The sequence below is a fragment of the Musa acuminata genome, chromosome BXJ1-8, assembly GCF_036884655.1.
Source record: "Musa acuminata AAA Group cultivar baxijiao chromosome BXJ1-8, Cavendish_Baxijiao_AAA, whole genome shotgun sequence".
Classification (NCBI taxonomy): Eukaryota; Viridiplantae; Streptophyta; class Magnoliopsida; order Zingiberales; family Musaceae; genus Musa; species Musa acuminata.
Window position 1 is genome coordinate 39468431 of NC_088334.1, and position 18889 is coordinate 39487319.

Genomic DNA, 18889 nt, shown 5'->3' on the forward strand with positions numbered 1-18889 from the left:
CTAAAAATTTCTTCATAAAACATACAATGACCAGACATGGTTCTAGGATGGGTGACCCCCTGGGAAGTCCTCGTGTTGCACTACTTTTTGCGCCCCGAGCGGCCAAAACCTCTCCCGTCGACCTCCGAGGCGATGGTTTTGGGCCTCGGAATTTGCCGTGACCGCTACGCAGTCAGTCTCGTGGGGCTCGGAGAGAGCTTTCCGGAATGGGGCCGCAATAGCGATTCCGAGTTCGTTCGAGAAAGTCCCGATGGTTTCTGCGCGCGCTTGCCGTGTCCGGTACGCGGTCGGCCTCGTGGGCATCGGAGGGATCCGACAATGGCGATTCCGAGATCGTTCGAGAGGTTTCGGGGCTCCGGTCGTCGATGCGCCGTCCGCGACGTGCATAAAGGCGAGGGACGACGCACAAAAAACGAGTGCGATCATACCAGCACCGGATCCCATCAGAACTCCGAAGTTAAGCGTGCTTGGGCGAGAGTAGTACTAGGATGGGTGACCCCCAGGGAAGTCCTCGTGTTGCACTCCTTTTTGGGCCCCGAGCGGCCAAAAGACTTACTTAAAACTCTCTTTTAAGCTTTTCAATTTTTCTAGCATTCTGGCCAACAATAAATATGTCATTAACATATATATAGCAGGAGAATAATGAAATTATCATCTAAAAATTTCTTCATAAAACATACAATGACCAGACATGGTTCTAGGATAGGTGACCCCCTGGGAAGTCCTCGTGTTGCACTCCTTTTTGCGCCCCGAGCGGCCAAAACCTCTCCTGTCGACCTCCGAGGCGATGGTTTGGGGCCTCGGAATTTGCCGTGACCGCTACGCAGTCAGTCTCGTGGGGCTCGGAGAGAGCTTTCCGTAATGGGGCCGCAATAGCGATTCCGAGTTCGTTCGAGAAAGTCCCGATGGTTTCGGCGCGCGCTTGCCGTGTCCGGTACGCGGTCGGCCTCGTGGGCATCGGAGGGATCCGACAATGGCGATTCCGAGATCGTTCGAGAGGTTTCGGGGCTCCGGTCGTCGATGCGCCGTCCGCGACGTGCACAAAGGCGAGGGACGACGCACACAAAGCGAGTGCGATCATACCAGCACCGGATCCCATCAGAACTCCGAAGTTAAGCGTGCTTGGGCGAGAGTAGTACTAGGATGGGTGACCCCCTGGGAAGTCCTCGTGTTGCACTCCTTTTTGGGCCCCGAGCGGCCAAAAGACTTACTTAAAACTCTCTTTTAAGCTTTTCAATTTTTCTAGCATTCTGGCCAACAATAAATATGTCATTAACATATATATAGCAGGAGAATAATGAAATCATCATCTAAAAATTTCTTCATAAAACATACAATGACCAGACATGGTTCTAGGATGGGTGACCCCCTGGGAAGTCCTCGTGTTGCACTCCTTTTTGCGCCCCGAGCGGCCAAAACCTCTCCTGTCGACCTCCGAGGCGATGGTTTTGGGCCTCGGAATTTGCCGTGACCGCTACGCAGTCAGTCTCGTGGGGCTCGGAGAGAGCTTCCGGAATGGGGCCGCAATAGCGATTCCGAGTTCGTTCGAGAAAGTCCCGATGGTTTCGGCGCGCGCTTGCCGTGTCCGCTACGTGGTCGGCCTCGTGGGCATCGGAGGGATCCGACAATGGCGATTCCGAGATCGTTCGAGAGGTTTCGGGGCTCCGGTCGTCGATGCGCCGTCCGCGACGTGCACAAAGGCGAGGGACAACGCACACAAAACGAGTGCGATCATACCAGCACTAAAGCACCGGATCCAATCAGAACTCCGAAGTTAAGCCTGCTTGGGCGAGAGTAGTACTAGGATGGGTGACCCCCTGGGAAGTCCTCGTGTTGCACTCTTTTTTGCGCCACGAGCGGCCAAAAGACTTACTTAAAACTCTCTTTTAAGCTTTTCAATTTTTCCAGCATTATGGCCAACAATAAATATGTCATTAACATATATATAGCAGGAGAATAATGAAATCATCATCTAAAAATTTCTTCATAAAACATACAATGACCAGACATGGTTCTAGGATGGGTGACCCCCTGGGAAGTCCTCGTGTTGCACTACTTTTTGCGCCCCGAGCGGCCAAAACCTCTCCCGTCGACCTCCGAGGCGATGGTTTTGGGCCTCGGAATTTGCCGTGACAGCTACGCAGTCAGTCTCGTGGGGCTCGGAGAGAGCTTTCCGGAATGGGGCCGCAATAGCGATTCCGAGTTCGTTCGAGAAAGTCCCGATGGTTTCGGCGCGCGCTTGCCGTGTTCGGTACGCGGTCGGCCTCGTGGGCATCGGAGGGATCCGACAATGGCGATTCCGAGATCGTTCGAGAGGTTTCGGGGCTCCGGTCGTCGATGCGCCGTCCGCGACGTGCACAAAGGCGAGGGACGACGCACAAAAAACGAGTGCGATCATACCAGCACCGGATCCCATCAGAACTCCGAAGTTAAGCGTGCTTGGGCGAGAGTAGTACTAGGATGGGTGACCCCCTGGGAAGTCCTCGTGTTGCACTCCTTTTTGGGCCCCGAGCGGCCAAAAGACTTACTTAAAACTCTCTTTTAAGCTTTTCAATTTTTCTAGCATTCTGGCCAACAATAAATATGTCATTAACATATATATAGCAGGAGAATAATGAAATCATCATCTAAAAATTTCTTCATAAAACATACAATGACCAGACATGGTTCTAGGATGGGTGACCCCCTGGGAAGTCCTCGTGTTGCACTCCTTTTTGCGCCCCGAGCGGCCAAAACCTCTCCTGTCGACCTCCGAGGCGATGGTTTTGGGCCTCGGAATTTGCCGTGACCGCTACGCAGTCAGTCACGTGGGGCTCGGAGAGAGCTTTCCGGAATGGGGCCGCAATAGCGATTCCGAGTTCGTTCGAGAAAGTCCCGATGGTTTCGGCGCGCGCTTGCCGTGTCCGGTACGCGGTCGGCCTCGTGGGCATCGGAGGGATCCGACAATGGCGATTCCGAGATCGTTCGAGAGGTTTCGGGGCTCTGGTCATCGATGCGCCGTCCGCGACGTGCACAAAGGCGAGGGACGACGCATACAAAACGAGTGCGATCATACCAGCACTAAAGCACCGGATCCCATCAGAACTCCGAAGTTAAGCTTGCTTGGGCGAGAGTAGTACTAGGATGGGTGACCCCCTGGGAAGTCCTCGTGTTGCACTCCTTTTTGCGCCACGAGCGGCCAAAAGACTTACTTAAAACTCTCTTTTAAGCTTTTCAATTTTTCCAGCATTATGGCCAACAATAAATATGTCATTAACATATATATAGCAGGAGAATAATGAAATCATCATCTAAAAATTTCTTCATAAAACATACAATGACCAGACATGGTTCTAGGATGGGTGACCCCCTGGGAAGTCCTCGTGTTGCACTCCTTTTTGCGCCCCGAGCGGCCAAAACCTCTCCTGTCGACCTCCGAGGCGATGGTTTTGGGCCTCGGAATTTGCCGTGACCGCTACGCAGTCAGTCTCGTGGGGCTCGGAGAGAGCTTTCCGGAATGGGGCCGCAATAGCGATTCCGAGTTCGTTCGAGAAAGTCCCGATGGTTTCGGCGCGCGCTTGCCGTGTCCGGTACGCGGTCGGCCTCGTGGGCATCGGAGGGATCCGACAATGGCGATTCCGAGATCGTTCGAGAGGTTTCGGGGCTCCGGTCGTCGATGCGCCGTCCGCGACGTGCACAAAGGCGAGGGACGACGCAAAAAAACGAGTGCGATCATACCAGCACCGGATCCCATCAGAACTCCGAAGTTAAGCGTGCTTGGGCGAGAGTAGTACTAGGATGGGTGACCCCCTGGGAAGTCCTCGTGTTGCACTCCTTTTTGGGCCCCGAGCGGCCAAAAGACTTACTTAAAACTCTCTTTTAAGCTTTTCAATTTTTCCAGCATTATGGCCAACAATAAATATGTCATTAACATATATATAGCAGGAGAATAATGAAATCATCATCTAAAAATTTCTTCATAAAACATACAATGACCAGACATGGTTCTAGGATGGGTGACCCCCTGGGAAGTCCTCGTGTTGCACTCCTTTTTGCGCCCCGAGCGGCCAAAACCTCTCCCGTCGACCTCCGAGGCGATGGTTTTGGGCCTCGGAATTTGCCGTGACCGCTACGCAGTCAGTCTCGTGGGGCTCGGAGAGAGCTTTCCGGAATGGGGCCGCAATAGCGATTCCGAGTTCGTTCGAGAAAGTCCCGATGGTTTCGGCGCGCGCTTGCCGTGTCCGGCACGCGGTCGGCCTCGTGGGCATCGGAGGGATCCGACAATGGCGATTCCGAGATCGTTCGAGAGGTTTCGGGGCTCCGGTCGTCGATGCGCCGTCCGCGACGTGCACAAAGGCGAGGGACGACGCACACAAAACGAGTGCGATCATACCAGCACCGGATCCCATCAGAACTCCGAAGTTAAGCGTGCTTGGGCGAGAGTAGTACTAGGATGGGTGACCCCCTGGGAAGTCCTCGTGTTGCACTCCTTTTTGGGCCCCGAGCGGCCAAAAGACTTACTTAAAACTCTCTTTTAAGCTTTTCAATTTTTCTAGCATTCTGGCCAACAATAAATATGTCATTAACATATATATAGCAGGAGAATAATGAAATCATCATCTAAAAATTTCTTCATAAAACATACAATGACCAGACATGGTTCTAGGATGGGTGACCCCCTGGGAAGTCCTCGTGTTGCACTCCTTTTTGCGCCCCGAGCGGCCAAAACCTCTCCTGTCGACCTCCGAGGCGATGGTTTTGGGCCTCGGAATTTGCCGTGACCGCTACGCAGTCAGTCTCGTGGGGATCGGAGAGAGCTTTCCGGAATGGGGCCGCAATAGCGATTCCGAGTTCGTTCGAGAAAGTCCCGATGGTTTCGGCGCGCGCTTGCCGTGTCCGGTACGCGGTCGGCCTCATGGGCATCGGAGGGATCCGACAATGGCGATTCCGAGATCGTTCGAGAGGTTTCGGGGCTCCGGTCGTCGATGCGCCGTCCGCGACGTGCACAAAGGCGAGGGACGACGCACACAAAACGAGTGCGATCATACCAGCACTAAAGCACCGGATCCAATCAGAACTCCGAAGTTAAGCCTGCTTGGGCGAGAGTAGTACTAGGATGGGTGACCCCGTGGGAAGTCCTCGTGTGGCACTCCTTTTTGCGCCACGAGCGGCCAAAAGACTTACTTAAAACTCTCTTTTAAACTTTTCAATTTTTCCAGCATTATGGCCAACAATAAATATGTCATTAACATATATATAGCAGGAGAATAATGAAATCATCATCTAAAAATTTCTTCATAAAACATACAATGACCAGACATGGTTCTAGGATGGGTGACCCCCTGGGAAGTCCTCGTGTTGCACTACTTTTTGCGCCCCGAGCGGCCAAAACCTCTCCCGTCGACCTCCGAGGCGATGGTTTTGGGCCTCGGAATTTGACGTGACAGCTACGCAGTCAGTCTCGTGGGGCTCGGAGAGAGCTTTCCGGAATGGGGCCGCAATAGCGATTCCGAGTTCGTTCGAGAAAGTCCCGATGGTTTCGGCGCGCGCTTGCCGTGTCCGGTACGCGGTCGGCCTCGTGGGCATCGGAGGGATCCGACAATGGCGATTCCGAGATCGTTCGAGAGGTTTCGGGGCTCCGGTCGTCGATGCGCCGTCCGCGACGTGCACAAAGGCGAGGGACGACGCACAAAAAACGAGTGCGATCATACCAGCACCGGATCCCATCAGAACTCCGAAGTTAAGCGTGCTTGGGCGAGAGTAGTACTAGGATGGGTGACCCCTTGGGAAGTCCTCGTGTTGCACTCCTTTTTGGGCCCCGAGCGGCCAAAAGACTTACTTAAAACTCTCTTTTAAACTTTTCAATTTTTCTAGCATTCTGGCCAACAATAAATATGTCATTAACATATATATAGCAGGAGAATAATGAAATCATCATCTAAAAATTTCTTCATAAAACATACAATGACCAGACATGGTTCTAGGATGGGTGACCCCCTGGGAAGTCCTCGTGTTGCACTCCTTTTTGCGCCCCGAGCGGCCAAAACCTCTCCTGTCGACCTCCGAGGCGATGGTTTTGGGCCTCGGAATTTGCCGTGACCGCTACGCAGTCAGTCTCGTGGGGCTCGGAGAGAGCTTTCCGGAATGGGGCCGCAATAGCGATTCCGAGTTCGTTCGAGAAAGTCCCGATGGTTTCGGCGCGCGCTTGCCGTGTCCGGTACGCGGTCGGCCTCGTGGGCATCGGAGGGATCCGACAATGGCGATTCCGAGATCGTTCGAGAGGTTTCGGGGCTCCGGTCGTCGATGCGCCGTCCGCGACGTGCACAAAGGCGAGGGACGACGCAAAAAAACGAGTGCGATCATACCAGCACCGGATCCCATCAGAACTCCGAAGTTAAGCGTGCTTGGGCGAGAGTAGTACTAGGATGGGTGACCCCCTGGGAAGTCCTCGTGTTGCACTCCTTTTTGGGCCCCGAGCGGCCAAAAGACTTACTTAAAACTCTCTTTTAAGCTTTTCAATTTTTCCAGCATTATGGCCAACAATAAATATGTCATTAACATATATATAGCAGGAGAATAATGAAATCATCATCTAAAAATTTCTTCATAAAACATACAATGACCAGACATGGTTCTAGGATGGGTGACCCCCTGGGAAGTCCTCGTGTTGCACTCCTTTTTGCGCCCCGAGCGGCCAAAACCACTCCCGTCGACCTCCGAGGCGATGGTTTTGGGCCTCGGAATTTGCCGTGACCGCTACGCAGTCAGTCTCGTGGGGCTCGGAGAGAGCTTTCCGGAATGGGGCCGCAATAGCGATTCCGAGTTCGTTCGAGAAAGTCCCGATGGTTTCGGCGCGCGCTTGCCGTGTCCGGTACGCGGTCGGCCTCGTGGGCATCGGAGGGATCCGACAATGGCGATTCCGAGATCGTTCGAGAGGTTTCGGGGCTCCGGTCGTCGATGCGCCGTCCGCGACGTGCACAAAGGCGAGGGACGACGCACAAAAAACGAGTGCGATCATACCAGCACCGGATCCCATCAGAACTCCGAAGTTAAGCGTGCTTGGGCGAGAGTAGTACTAGGATGGGTGACCCCCTGGGAAGTCCTCGTGTTGCACTCCTTTTTGGGCCCCGAGCGGCCAAAAGACTTACTTAAAACTCTCTTTTAAGCTTTTCAATTTTTCTAGCATTCTGGCCAACAATAAATATGTCATTAACATATATATAGCAGGAGAATAATGAAATCATCATCTAAAAATTTCTTCATAAAACATACAATGACCAGACATGGTTCTAGGATGGGTGACCCCCTGGGAAGTCCTCGTGTTGCACTCCTTTTTGCGCCCCGAGCGGTCAAAACCTCTCCTGTCGACCTCCGAGGCGATGGTTTTGGGCCTCGGAATTTGCCGTGACCGCTACGCAGTCAGTCACGTGGGGCTCGGAGAGAGCTTTCCGGAATGGGGCCGCAATAGCGATTCCGAGTTCGTTCGAGAAAGTCCCGATGGTTTCGGCGCGCGCTTGCCGTGTCCGGTACGCGGTCGGCCTCGTGGGCATCGGAGGGATCCGTCAATGGCGATTCCGAGATCGTTCGAGAGGTTTCGGGGCTCCGGTCGTCGATGCGCCGTCCGCGACGTGCACAAAGGCGAGGGACGACGCACACAAAACGATTGCTATCATTCCAGCACTAAAGCACCGGATCCCATCAGAACTCCGAAGTTAAGCGTGCTTGGGCGAGAGTAGTACTAGGATGGGTGACCCCCTGGGAAGTTCTCGTGTTGCACTCCTTTTTGCGCCACGAGCGGCCAAAAGACTTACTTAAAACTCTCTTTTAAGCTTTTCAATTTTTCCAGCATTATGGCCAACAATAAATATGGCATTAACATATATATAGCAGGAGAATAATGAAATCATCATCTAAAAATTTCTTCATAAAACATACAATGACCAGACATGGTTCTAGGATGGGTGACCCCCTGGGAAGTCCTCGTGTTGCACTACTTTTTGCGCCCCGAGCGGCCAAAACCTCTCCCGTCGACCTCCGAGGCGATGGTTTTGGGCCTCGGAATTTGCCGTGACCGCTACGCAGTCAGTCTCGTGGGGCTCGGAGAGAGCTTTCCGGAATGGGGCCGCAATAGCGATTCCGAGTTCGTTCGAGAAAGTCCCGATGGTTTCTGCGCGCGCTTGCCGTGTCCGGTACGCGGTCGGCCTCGTGGGCATCGGAGGGATCCGACAATGGCGATTCCGAGATCGTTCGAGAGGTTTCGGGGCTCCGGTCGTCGATGCGCCGTCCGCGACGTGCATAAAGGCGAGGGACGACGCACAAAAAACGAGTGCGATCATACCAGCACCGGATCCCATCAGAACTCCGAAGTTAAGCGTGCTTGGGCGAGAGTAGTACTAGGATGGGTGACCCCCTGGGAAGTCCTCGTGTTGCACTCCTTTTTGGGCCCCGAGCGGCCAAAAGACTTACTTAAAACTCTCTTTTAAGCTTTTCAATTTTTCTAGCATTCTGGCCAACAATAAATATGTCATTAACATATATATAGCAGGAGAATAATGAAATTATCATCTAAAAATTTCTTCATAAAACATACAATGACCAGACATGGTTCTAGGATGGGTGACCCCCTGGGAAGTCCTCGTGTTGCACTCCTTTTTGCGCCCCGAGCGGCCAAAACCTCTCCTGTCGACCTCCGAGGCGATGGTTTGGGGCCTCGGAATTTGCCGTGACCGCTACGCAGTCAGTCTCGTGGGGCTCGGAGAGAGCTTTCCGTAATGGGGCCGCAATAGCGATTCCGAGTTCGTTCGAGAAAGTCCCGATGGTTTCGGCGCGCGCTTGCCGTGTCCGGTACGCGGTCGGCCTCGTGGGCATCGGAGGGATCCGACAATGGCGATTCCGAGATCGTTCGAGAGGTTTCGGGGCTCCGGTAGTCGATGCGCCGTCCGCGACGTGCACAAAGGCGAGGGACGACGCACACAAAGCGAGTGCGATCATACCAGCACCGGATCCCATCAGAACTCCGAAGTTAAGCGTGCTTGGGCGAGAGTAGTACTAGGATGGGTGACCCCCTGGGAAGTCCTCGTGTTGCACTCCTTTTTGGGCCCCGAGCGGCCAAAAGACTTACTTAAAACTCTCTTTTAAGCTTTTCAATTTTTCTAGCATTCTGGCCAACAATAAATATGTCATTAACATATATATAGCAGGAGAATAATGAAATCATCATCTAAAAATTTCTTCATAAAACATACAATGACCAGACATGGTTCTAGGATGGGTGACCCCCTGGGAAGTCCTCGTGTTGCACTCCTTTTTGCGCCCCGAGCGGCCAAAACCTCTCCTGTCGACCTCCGAGGCGATGGTTTTGGGCCTCGGAATTTGCCGTGACCGCTACGCAGTCAGTCTCGTGGGGCTCGGAGAGAGCTTTCCGGAATGGGGCCGCAATAGCGATTCCGAGTTCGTTCGAGAAAGTCCCGATGGTTTCGGCGCGCGCTTGCCGTGTCCGGTACGCGGTCGGCCTCGTGGGCATCGGAGGGATCCGACAATGGCGATTCCGAGATCGTTCGAGAGGTTTCGGGGCTCCGGTCGTCGATGCGCCGTCCGCGACGTGCACAAAGGCGAGGGACAACGCACACAAAACGAGTGCGATCATACCAGCACTAAAGCACCGGATCCAATCAGAACTCCGAAGTTAAGCCTGCTTGGGCGAGAGTAGTACTAGGATGGGTGACCCCCTGGGAAGTCCTCGTGTTGCACTCTTTTTTGCGCCACGAGCGGCCAAAAGACTTACTTAAAACTCTCTTTTAAGCTTTTCAATTTTTCCAGCATTATGGCCAACAATAAATATGTCATTAACATATATATAGCAGGAGAATAATGAAATCATCATCTAAAAATTTCTTCATAAAACATACAATGACCAGACATGGTTCTAGGATGGGTGACCCCCTGGGAAGTCCTCGTGTTGCACTACTTTTTGCGCCCCGAGCGGCCAAAACCTCTCCCGTCGACCTCCGAGGCGATGGTTTTGGGCCTCGGAATTTGCCGTGACAGCTACGCAGTCAGTCTCGTGGGGCTCGGAGAGAGCTTTCCGGAATGGGGCCGCAATAGCGATTCCGAGTTCGTTCGAGAAAGTCCCGATGGTTTCGGCGCGCGCTTGCCGTGTTCGGTACGCGGTCGGCCTCGTGGGCATCGGAGGGATCCGACAATGGCGATTCCGAGATCGTTCGAGAGGTTTCGGGGCTCCGGTCGTCGATGCGCCGTCCGCGACGTGCACAAAGGCGAGGGACGACGCACAAAAAACGAGTGCGATCATACCAGCACCGGATCCCATCAGAACTCCGAAGTTAAGCGTGCTTGGGCGAGAGTAGTACTAGGATGGGTGACCCCCTGGGAAGTCCTCGTGTTGCACTCCTTTTTGGGCCCCGAGCGGCCAAAAGACTTACTTAAAACTCTCTTTTAAGCTTTTCAATTTTTCTAGCATTCTGGCCAACAATAAATATGTCATTAACATATATATAGCAGGAGAATAATGAAATCATCATCTAAAAATTTCTTCATAAAACATACAATGACCAGACATGGTTCTAGGATGGGTGACCCCCTGGGAAGTCCTCGTGTTGCACTCCTTTTTGCGCCCCGAGCGGCCAAAACCTCTCCTGTCGACCTCCGAGGCGATGGTTTTGGGCCTCGGAATTTGCCGTGACCGCTACGCAGTCAGTCACGTGGGGCTCGGAGAGAGCTTTCCGGAATGGGGCCGCAATAGCGATTCCGAGTTCGTTCGAGAAAGTCCCGATGGTTTCGGCGCGCGCTTGCCGTGTCCGGTACGCGGTCGGCCTCGTGGGCATCGGAGGGATCCGACAATGGCGATTCCGAGATCGTTCGAGAGGTTTCGGGGCTCTGGTCATCGATGCGCCGTCCGCGACGTGCACAAAGGCGAGGGACGACGCATACAAAACGAGTGCGATCATACCAGCACTAAAGCACCGGATCCCATCAGAACTCCGAAGTTAAGCTTGCTTGGGCGAGAGTAGTACTAGGATGGGTGACCCCCTGGGAAGTCCTCGTGTTGCACTCCTTTTTGCGCCACGAGCGGCCAAAAGACTTACTTAAAACTCTCTTTTAAGCTTTTCAATTTTTCCAGCATTATGGCCAACAATAAATATGTCATTAACATATATATAGCAGGAGAATAATGAAATCATCATCTAAAAATTTCTTCATAAAACATACAATGACCAGACATGGTTCTAGGATGGGTGACCCCCTGGGAAGTCCTCGTGTTGCACTACTTTTTGCGCCCCGAGCGGCCAAAACCTCTCCCGTCGACCTCCGAGGCGATGGTTTTGGGCCTCGGAATTTGCCGTGACCGCTACGCAGTCAGTCTCGTGGGGCTCGGAGAGAGCTTTCCGGAATGGGGCCGCAATAGCGATTCCGAGTTCGTTCGAGAAAGTCCCGATGGTTTCGGCGCGCGCTTGCCGTGTCCGGTACGCGGTCGGCCTCGTGGGCATCGGAGGGATCCGACAATGGCGATTCCGAGATCGTTCGAGAGGTTTCGGGGCTCCGGTCGTCGATGCGCCGTCCGCGACGTGCACAAATGCGAGGGACGACGCACAAAAAACGAGTGCGATCATACCAGCACCGGATCCCATCAGAACTCCGAAGTTAAGCGTGCTTGGGCGAGAGTAGTACTAGGATGGGTGACCCCCTGGGAAGTCCTCGTGTTGCACTCCTTTTTGGGCCCCGAGCGGCCAAAAGACTTACTTAAAACTCTCTTTTAAGCTTTTCAATTTTTCTAGCATTCTGGCCAACAATAAATATGTCATTAACATATATATAGCAGGAGAATAATGAAATTATCATCTAAAAATTTCTTCATAAAACATACAATGACCAGACATGGTTCTAGGATGGGTGACCCCCTAGGAAGTCCTCGTGTTGCACTCCTTTTTGCGCCCCGAGCGGCCAAAACCTCTCCTGTCGACCTCCGAGGCGATGGTTTGGGGCCTCGGAATTTGCCGTGACCGCTACGCAGTCAGTCTCGTGGGGCTCGGAGAGAGCTTTCCGGAATGGGGCCGCAATAGCGATTCCGAGTTCGTTCGAGAAAGTCCCGATGGTTTCGGCGCGCGCTAGCCGTGTCCGGTTCGCGGTCGGCCTCGTGTGCATCGGAGGGATCCGACAATGGCGATTCCGAGATCGTTCGAGAGGTTTCGGGGCTCCGGTCGTCGATGCGCCGTCCGCGACGTGCACAAAGGCGAGGGACGACGCACACAAAACGAGTGCGATCATACCAGCACCGGATCCCATCAGAACTCCGAAGTTAAGCGTGCTTGGGCGAGAGTAGTACTAGGATGGGTGACCCCCTGGGAAGTCCTCGTGTTGCAATCCTTTTTGGGCCCCGAGCGGCCAAAAGACTTACTTAAAACTCTCTTTTAAGCTTTTCAATTTTTCTAGCATTCTGGCCAACAAAAAATATGTCATTAACATATATATAGCAGGAGAATAATGAAATCATCATCTAAAAATTTCTTCATAAAACATACAATGACCAGACATGGTTCTAGGATGGGTGACCCCCTGGGAAGTCCTCGTGTTGCACTCCTTTTTGCGCCCCGAGCGGCCAAAACCTCTCCTGTCGACCTCCGAGGCGATGGTTTTGGGCCTCGGAATTTGCCGTGACCGCTACGCTGTCAGTCTCGTGGGGCTCGGAGAGAGCTTTCCGGAATGGGGCCGCAATAGCGATTCCGAGTTCGTTCGAGAAAGTCCCGATGGTTTCGGCGCGCGCTTGCCGTGTCCGGTACGCGGTCGGCCTCGTGGGCATCGGAGGGATCCGACAATGGCGATTCCGAGATCGTTCGAGAGGTTTCGGGGCTCCGGTCGTCGATGCGCCGTCCGCGACGTGCACAAAGGCGAGGGACGACGCACACAAAACGATTGCGATCATACCAGCACTAAAGCACCGGATCCAATCAGAACTCCGAAGTTAAGCCTGCTTGGGCGAGAGTAGTACTAGGATGGGTGACCCCTTGGGAAGTCCTTGTGTTGCACTCCTTTTTGCGCCACGAGCGGCCAAAAGACTTACTTAAAACTCTCTTTTAAGCTTTTCAATTTTTCCAGCATTATGGCCAACAATAAATATGTCATTAACATATATATAGCAGGAGAATAATGAAATCATCATCTAAAAATTTCTTCATAAAACATACAATGACCAGACATGGTTCTAGGATGGGTGACCCCCTGGGAAGTCCTCGTGTTGCACTACTTTTTGCGCCCCGAGCGGCCAAAACCTCTCCCGTCGACCTCCGAGGCGATGGTTTTGGGCCTCGGAATTTGCCGTGACAGCTACGCAGTCAGTCTCGTGGGGCTCGGAGAGAGCTTTCCGGAATGGGGCCGCAATAGCGATTCCGAGTTCGTTCGAGAAAGTCCCGATGGTTTCGGCGCGCGCTTGCCGTGTCCGGTACGCGGTCGGCCTCGTGGGCATCGGAGGGATCCGACAATGGCGATTCCGAGATCGTTCGAGAGGTTTCGGGGCTCCGGTCGTCGATGCGCCGTCCGCGACGTGCACAAAGGCGAGGGACGACGCACAAAAAACGAGTGCGATCATACCAGCACCGGATCCCATCAGAACTCCGAAGTTAAGCGTGCTTGGGCGAGAGTAGTACTAGGATGGGTGACCCCCTGGGAAGTCCTCGTGTTGCACTCCTTTTTGGGCCACGAGCGGCCAAAAGACTTACTTAAAACTCTCTTTTAAGCTTTTCAATTTTTCTAGCATTCTGGCCAACAATAAATATGTCATTAACATATATATAGCAGGAGAATAATGAAATTATCATCTAAAAATTTCTTCATAAAACATACAATGACCAGACATGGTTCTAGGATGGGTGACCCCCTAGGAAGTCCTCGTGTTGCACTCCTTTTTGCGCCCCGAGCGGCCAAAACCTCTCCTGTCGACCTCCGAGGCGATGGTTTGGGGCCTCGGAATTTGCCGTGACCGCTACGCAGTCAGTCTCGTGGGGCTCGGAGAGAGCTTTCCGGAATGGGGCCGCAATAGCGATTCCGAGTTCGTTCGAGAAAGTCCCGATGGTTTCGGCGCGCGCTAGCCGTGTCCGGTACGCGGTCGGCCTCGTGGGCATCGGAGGGATCCGACAATGGCGATTCCGAGATCGTTCGAGAGGTTTCGGGGCTCCGGTCGTCGATGCGCCGTCCGCGACGTGCACAAAGGCGAGGGACGACGCACACAAAACGAGTGCGATCATACCAGCACCGGATCCCATCAGAACTCCGAAGTTAAGCGTGCTTGGGCGAGAGTAGTACTAGGATGGGTGACCCCCTGGGAAGTCCTAGTGTTGCACTCCTTTTTGGGCCCCGAGCGGCCAAAAGACTTACTTAAAACTCTCTTTTAAGCTTTTCAATTTTTCTAGCATTCTGGCCAACAATAAATATGTCATTAACATATATATAGCAGGAGAATAATGAAATCATCATCTAAAAATTTCTTCATAAAACATACAATGACCAGACATGGTTCTAGGATGGGTGACCCCCTGGGAAGTCCTCGTGTTGCACTCCTTTTTGCGCCCCGAGCGGCCAAAACCTCTCCTGTCGACCTCCGAGGCGATGGTTTTGGGCCTCGGAATTTGCCGTGACCGCTACGCTGTCAGTCTCGTGGGGCTCGGAGAGAGCTTTCCGGAATGGGGCCGCAATAGCGATTCCGAGTTCGTTCGAGAAAGTCCCGATGGTTTCGGCGCGCGCTTGCCGTGTCCGGTACGCGGTCGGCCTCGTGGGCATCGGAGGGATCCGACAATGGCGATTCCGAGATCGTTCGAGAGGTTTCGGGGCTCCGGTCGTCGATGCGCCGTCCGCGACGTGCACAAAGGCGAGGGACGACGCACAAAAAACGAGTGCGATCATACCAGCACCGGATCCCATCAGAACTCCGAAGTTAAGCGTGCTTGGGCGAGAGTAGTACTAGGATGGGTGACCCCCTGGGAAGTCCTCGTGTTGCACTCCTTTTTGAGCCCCGAGCGGCCAAAAGACTTACTTAAAACTCTCTTTTAAGCTTTTCAATTTTTCTAGCATTCTGGCCAACAATAAATATGTCATTAACATATATATAGCAGGAGAATAATGAAATTATCATCTAAAAATTTCTTCATAAAACATACAATGACCAGACATGGTTCTAGGATGGGTGACCCCCTGGGAAGTCCTCGTGTTGCACTCCTTTTTGCGCCCCGAGCGGCCAAAACCTCTCCCGTCGACCTCCGAGGCGATGGTTTTGGGCCTCGGAATTTGCTGTGACCGCTACGCAGTCAGTCTCGTGGGGCTCGGAGAGAGCTTTCCGGAATGGGGCCGCAATAGCGATTCCGAGTTCGTTCGAGAAAGTCCCGATGGTTTCGGCGCGCGCTTGCCGTGTCCGGTACGCGGTCGGCCTCGTGGGCATCGGAGGGATCCGACAATGGCGATTCCGAGATCGTTCGAGAGGTTTCGGGGCTCCGGTCGTCGATGCGCCGTCCGCGACGTGCACAAAGGCGAGGGACGACGCACACAAAACCAGTGCGATCATACCAGCACTAAAGCACCGGATCCCATCAGAACTCCGAAGTTAAGCCTGCTTGGGCGAGAGTAGTACTAGGATGGGTGACCCCCTGGGAAGTCCTCGTGTTGCACTCCTTTTTGTGCCACGAGCGGCCAAAAGACTTACTTAAAACTCTCTTTTAAGCTTTTCAATTTTTCCAGCATTATGGCTAACAATAAATATGTCATTAACATATATATAGCAGGAGAATAATGAAATCATCATCTAAAAATTTCTTCATAAAACATACAATGACCAGACATGGTTCTAGGATGGGTGACCCCCTGGGAAGTCCTCGTGTTGCACTACTTTTTGCGCCCCGAGCGGCCAAAACCTCTCCCGTCGACCTCCGAGGCGATGGTTTTGGGCCTCGGAATTTGCCGTGACCGCTACGCAGTCAGTCTCGTGGGGCTCGGAGAGAGCTTTCCGGAATGGGGCCGCAATAGCGATTCCGAGTTCGTTCGAGAAAGTCCCGATGGTTTCGGCGCGCGCTTGCCGTGTCCGGTACGCGGTCGGCCTCGTGGGCATCGGAGGGATCCGACAATGGCGATTACGAGATCGTTCAAGAGGTTTCGGGGCTCCGGTCGTCGATGCGCCGTCCGCGACGTGCACAAAGGCGAGGGATGACGCACAAAAAACGAGTGCGATCATACCAGCACCGGATCCCATCAAACTCCGAAGTTAAGCGTGCTTGGGCGAGAGTAGTACTAGGATGGGTGACCCCCTGGGAAGTCCTCGTGTTGCACTCCTTTTTGGGCCCCGAGCGGCCAAAAGACTTACTTAAAACTCTCTTTTAAGCTTTTCAATTTTTCTAGCATTCTGGCCAACAATAAATATGTCATTAACATATATATAGCAGGAGAATAATGAAATTATCATCTAAAAATTTCTTCATAAAACATACAATGACCAGACATGGTTCTAGGATGGGTGACCCCCTGGGAAGTCCTCGTGTTGCACTCCTTTTTGCGCCCCGAGCGGCCAAAACCTCTCCCGTCGACCTCCGAGGCGATGGTTTTGGGCCTCGGAATTTGCTGTGACCGCTACGCAGTCAGTCTCGTGGGGCTCGGAGAGAGCTTTCCGGAATGGGGCCGCAATAGCGATTCCGAGTTCGTTCGAGAAAGTCCCGATGGTTTCGGCGCGCGCTTGCCGTGTCCGGTACGCGGTCGGCCTCGTGAGCATCGGAGGGATCCGACAATGGCGATTCCGAGATCGTTTTAGAGGTTTCGGGGCTCCGGTCGTCGATGCGCCGTCCGCGACGTGCACAAAGGCGAGGGACGACGCACAAAAAACGAGTGCGATCATACCAGCACCGGATCCCATCAGAACTCCGAAGTTAAGCGTGCTTGGGCGAGAGTAGTACTAGGATGGGTGACCCCCTGGGAAGTCCTCGTGTTGCACTCCTTTTTGGGCCCCGAGCGGCCAAAAGACTTACTTAAAACTCTCTTTTAAGCTTTTCAATTTTTCTAGCATTCTGGCCAACAATAAATATGTCATTAACATATATATAGCAGGAGAATAATGAAATCATCATCTAAAAATTTCTTCATAAAACATACAATGATCAGACATGGTTCTAGGATGGGTGACCCCCTGGGAAGTCCTCGTGTTGCACTCCTTTTTACGCCCCGAGCGGCCAAAACCTCTCCTGTCGACCTCCGAGGCGATGGTTTGGGGCCTCGGAATTTGCCGTGACCGCTACGCAGTCAGTCTCGTGGGGCTCGGAGAGAGCTTTCCGGAATGGGGCCGCAATAGCGATTCCGAGTTCGTTCGAGAAAGTCCCGATGGTTTCGGCGCGCGCTTGCCGTGTCCGGTACGCGGTCGGCCTCGTGGGCATCGGAGGGATCCGACAATGGCGATTCCGAGATCGTTCGAGAGGTTTCGGGGCTCCGGTCGTCGATGCGCCGTCCGCGACGTGCACAAAGGCGAGGGACGACGCACACAAAACGAGTGCGATCATACTAGCACTAAAGCACCGGATCCCATCAGAACTCCGAAGTTAAGCCTGCTTGGGCGAGAGTAGTACTAGGATGGGTGACCCCCTGGGAAGTCCTCGTGTTGCACTCCTTTTTGGGCCCCGAGCGGCCAAAAGACTTACTTAAAACTCTCTTTTAAGCTTTTCAATTTTTCTAGCATTCTGGCCAACAATAAATATGTCATTAACATATATATAGCAGGAGAATAATGAAATAATCATCTAAAAATTTCTTCATAAAACATACAATGACCAGACATGGTTCTAGGATGGGTGACCCCCTGGGAAGTCCTCGTGTTGCACTACTTTTTGCGCCCCGAGCGGCCAAAACCTCTCCCGTCGACCTCCGAGGCGATGGTTTTGGGCCTCGGAATTTGCCGTGACCGCTACGCAGTCAGTCTCGTGGGGCTCGGAGAGAGCTTTCCGGAATGGGGCCGCAATAGCGATTCCGAGTTCGTTCGAGAAAGTCCCGTCGTCGATGCGCCGTCCGCGACGTGCACAAAGGCGAGGGACGACGCACACAAAACGAGTGCGATCATATCTGCACTAAAGCACCGGATTCCATCAGAACTCCAAAGTTAAGCGTGCTTGTGCGAGAGTAGTACTAGGATGGGTGACCCCCTGGGAAGTCCTCGTGTTGCACTCCTTTTTGGGCCCCGAGCGGCCAAAAGACTTACTTAAAACTCTCTTTTAAGCTTTTCAATTTTTCTAGCATTCTGGCCAACAATAAATATGTCATTAACATATATATACCAGGAGAATAATGAAATCATCATCTAAAAATTTCTTCATAAAACATACAATGACCAGACATGGTTCTAGAATGGGTGACCCCCTGGGAAGTCCTCGTGTTGCACTACTTTTTGCGCCCCGAGCGGCCAAAACCTCTCCCGTCGACCTCCGAGGCGATGGTTTTGGGCCTCGGAATTTGCCGTGACCGCTACGCAGTCAGTCTCGTGGGGCTCGGAGAGAGCTTTCCGGAATGGGGCCGCAATAGCGATTCCGAGTTCGTTCGAGAAAGTCCCGATGGTTTCGGCGCGCGCTTGCCGTGTCCGGTACGCGGTCGGCCTCGTGGGCATCGGAGGGATCCGACAATGGCGATTCCGAGATCGTTTGAGAGGTTTCGGGGCTCCGGTCGTCGATGCGCCGTCCGCGACGTGCACAAAGGCGAGGGACGACGCACAAAAAACGAGTGCGATCATACCAGCACCGGATCCCATCAGAACTCCGAAGTTAAGCGTGCTTGGGCGAGAGTAGTACTAGGATGGGTGACCCCCTGGGAAGTCCTCGTGTTGCACTCCTTTTTGGGCCCCGAGCGGCCAAAAGACTTACTTAAAACTCTCTTTTAAGCTTTTCAA

General features: G+C 53.1%; 10 non-coding genes and 19 pseudogenes across 10 annotated transcripts; all 29 read left to right on the forward strand.

Annotated features, from left to right (window-relative positions):
* The first annotated feature begins 414 nt into the window (after nt 1-414).
* LOC135591424 (5S ribosomal RNA) lies at nt 415-525 on the forward strand (annotated as a pseudogene).
* A 544-nt stretch (nt 526-1069) lies between these two features.
* On the forward strand, nt 1070-1180 carry LOC135591160 (5S ribosomal RNA; annotated as a pseudogene).
* Nucleotides 1181-1723: 543 nt separating this feature from the next.
* On the forward strand, nt 1724-1842 carry LOC135589742 (5S ribosomal RNA). The gene has a single exon (XR_010477149.1). It is a non-coding gene; the product is annotated as a 5S ribosomal RNA (ribosomal RNA).
* A 544-nt stretch (nt 1843-2386) lies between these two features.
* On the forward strand, nt 2387-2497 carry LOC135591161 (5S ribosomal RNA; annotated as a pseudogene).
* Nucleotides 2498-3041: 544 nt separating this feature from the next.
* On the forward strand, nt 3042-3160 carry LOC135590184 (5S ribosomal RNA). Its single transcript, XR_010477591.1, has one exon. It is a non-coding gene; the product is annotated as a 5S ribosomal RNA (ribosomal RNA).
* A 543-nt stretch (nt 3161-3703) lies between these two features.
* LOC135591162 (5S ribosomal RNA) lies at nt 3704-3814 on the forward strand (annotated as a pseudogene).
* Nucleotides 3815-4358: 544 nt separating this feature from the next.
* Nucleotides 4359-4469, forward strand: LOC135591163 (5S ribosomal RNA; annotated as a pseudogene).
* A 544-nt stretch (nt 4470-5013) lies between these two features.
* Nucleotides 5014-5132, forward strand: LOC135590278 (5S ribosomal RNA). Its single transcript, XR_010477684.1, has one exon. It is a non-coding gene; the product is annotated as a 5S ribosomal RNA (ribosomal RNA).
* Nucleotides 5133-5676: 544 nt separating this feature from the next.
* Nucleotides 5677-5787, forward strand: LOC135591353 (5S ribosomal RNA; annotated as a pseudogene).
* A 543-nt stretch (nt 5788-6330) lies between these two features.
* LOC135591164 (5S ribosomal RNA) lies at nt 6331-6441 on the forward strand (annotated as a pseudogene).
* A 544-nt stretch (nt 6442-6985) lies between these two features.
* On the forward strand, nt 6986-7096 carry LOC135591166 (5S ribosomal RNA; annotated as a pseudogene).
* A 544-nt stretch (nt 7097-7640) lies between these two features.
* LOC135589409 (5S ribosomal RNA) lies at nt 7641-7759 on the forward strand. Its single transcript, XR_010476818.1, has one exon. It is a non-coding gene; the product is annotated as a 5S ribosomal RNA (ribosomal RNA).
* Nucleotides 7760-8303: 544 nt separating this feature from the next.
* On the forward strand, nt 8304-8414 carry LOC135591168 (5S ribosomal RNA; annotated as a pseudogene).
* Nucleotides 8415-8958: 544 nt separating this feature from the next.
* On the forward strand, nt 8959-9069 carry LOC135591169 (5S ribosomal RNA; annotated as a pseudogene).
* A 544-nt stretch (nt 9070-9613) lies between these two features.
* LOC135589743 (5S ribosomal RNA) lies at nt 9614-9732 on the forward strand. The gene has a single exon (XR_010477150.1). It is a non-coding gene; the product is annotated as a 5S ribosomal RNA (ribosomal RNA).
* A 544-nt stretch (nt 9733-10276) lies between these two features.
* LOC135591170 (5S ribosomal RNA) lies at nt 10277-10387 on the forward strand (annotated as a pseudogene).
* Nucleotides 10388-10931: 544 nt separating this feature from the next.
* LOC135590197 (5S ribosomal RNA) lies at nt 10932-11050 on the forward strand. Its single transcript, XR_010477603.1, has one exon. It is a non-coding gene; the product is annotated as a 5S ribosomal RNA (ribosomal RNA).
* Nucleotides 11051-11594: 544 nt separating this feature from the next.
* LOC135591171 (5S ribosomal RNA) lies at nt 11595-11705 on the forward strand (annotated as a pseudogene).
* A 544-nt stretch (nt 11706-12249) lies between these two features.
* LOC135591448 (5S ribosomal RNA) lies at nt 12250-12360 on the forward strand (annotated as a pseudogene).
* A 544-nt stretch (nt 12361-12904) lies between these two features.
* Nucleotides 12905-13023, forward strand: LOC135590352 (5S ribosomal RNA). The gene has a single exon (XR_010477759.1). It is a non-coding gene; the product is annotated as a 5S ribosomal RNA (ribosomal RNA).
* A 544-nt stretch (nt 13024-13567) lies between these two features.
* On the forward strand, nt 13568-13678 carry LOC135591172 (5S ribosomal RNA; annotated as a pseudogene).
* A 544-nt stretch (nt 13679-14222) lies between these two features.
* Nucleotides 14223-14333, forward strand: LOC135591520 (5S ribosomal RNA; annotated as a pseudogene).
* A 544-nt stretch (nt 14334-14877) lies between these two features.
* On the forward strand, nt 14878-14988 carry LOC135591173 (5S ribosomal RNA; annotated as a pseudogene).
* A 544-nt stretch (nt 14989-15532) lies between these two features.
* LOC135589558 (5S ribosomal RNA) lies at nt 15533-15651 on the forward strand. Its single transcript, XR_010476965.1, has one exon. It is a non-coding gene; the product is annotated as a 5S ribosomal RNA (ribosomal RNA).
* Nucleotides 15652-16195: 544 nt separating this feature from the next.
* Nucleotides 16196-16305, forward strand: LOC135591734 (5S ribosomal RNA; annotated as a pseudogene).
* A 544-nt stretch (nt 16306-16849) lies between these two features.
* LOC135591174 (5S ribosomal RNA) lies at nt 16850-16960 on the forward strand (annotated as a pseudogene).
* A 544-nt stretch (nt 16961-17504) lies between these two features.
* On the forward strand, nt 17505-17623 carry LOC135589330 (5S ribosomal RNA). Its single transcript, XR_010476738.1, has one exon. It is a non-coding gene; the product is annotated as a 5S ribosomal RNA (ribosomal RNA).
* Nucleotides 17624-18058: 435 nt separating this feature from the next.
* On the forward strand, nt 18059-18177 carry LOC135589893 (5S ribosomal RNA). The gene has a single exon (XR_010477299.1). It is a non-coding gene; the product is annotated as a 5S ribosomal RNA (ribosomal RNA).
* Nucleotides 18178-18721: 544 nt separating this feature from the next.
* On the forward strand, nt 18722-18832 carry LOC135591175 (5S ribosomal RNA; annotated as a pseudogene).
* Nucleotides 18833-18889: the final 57 nt, after the last annotated feature.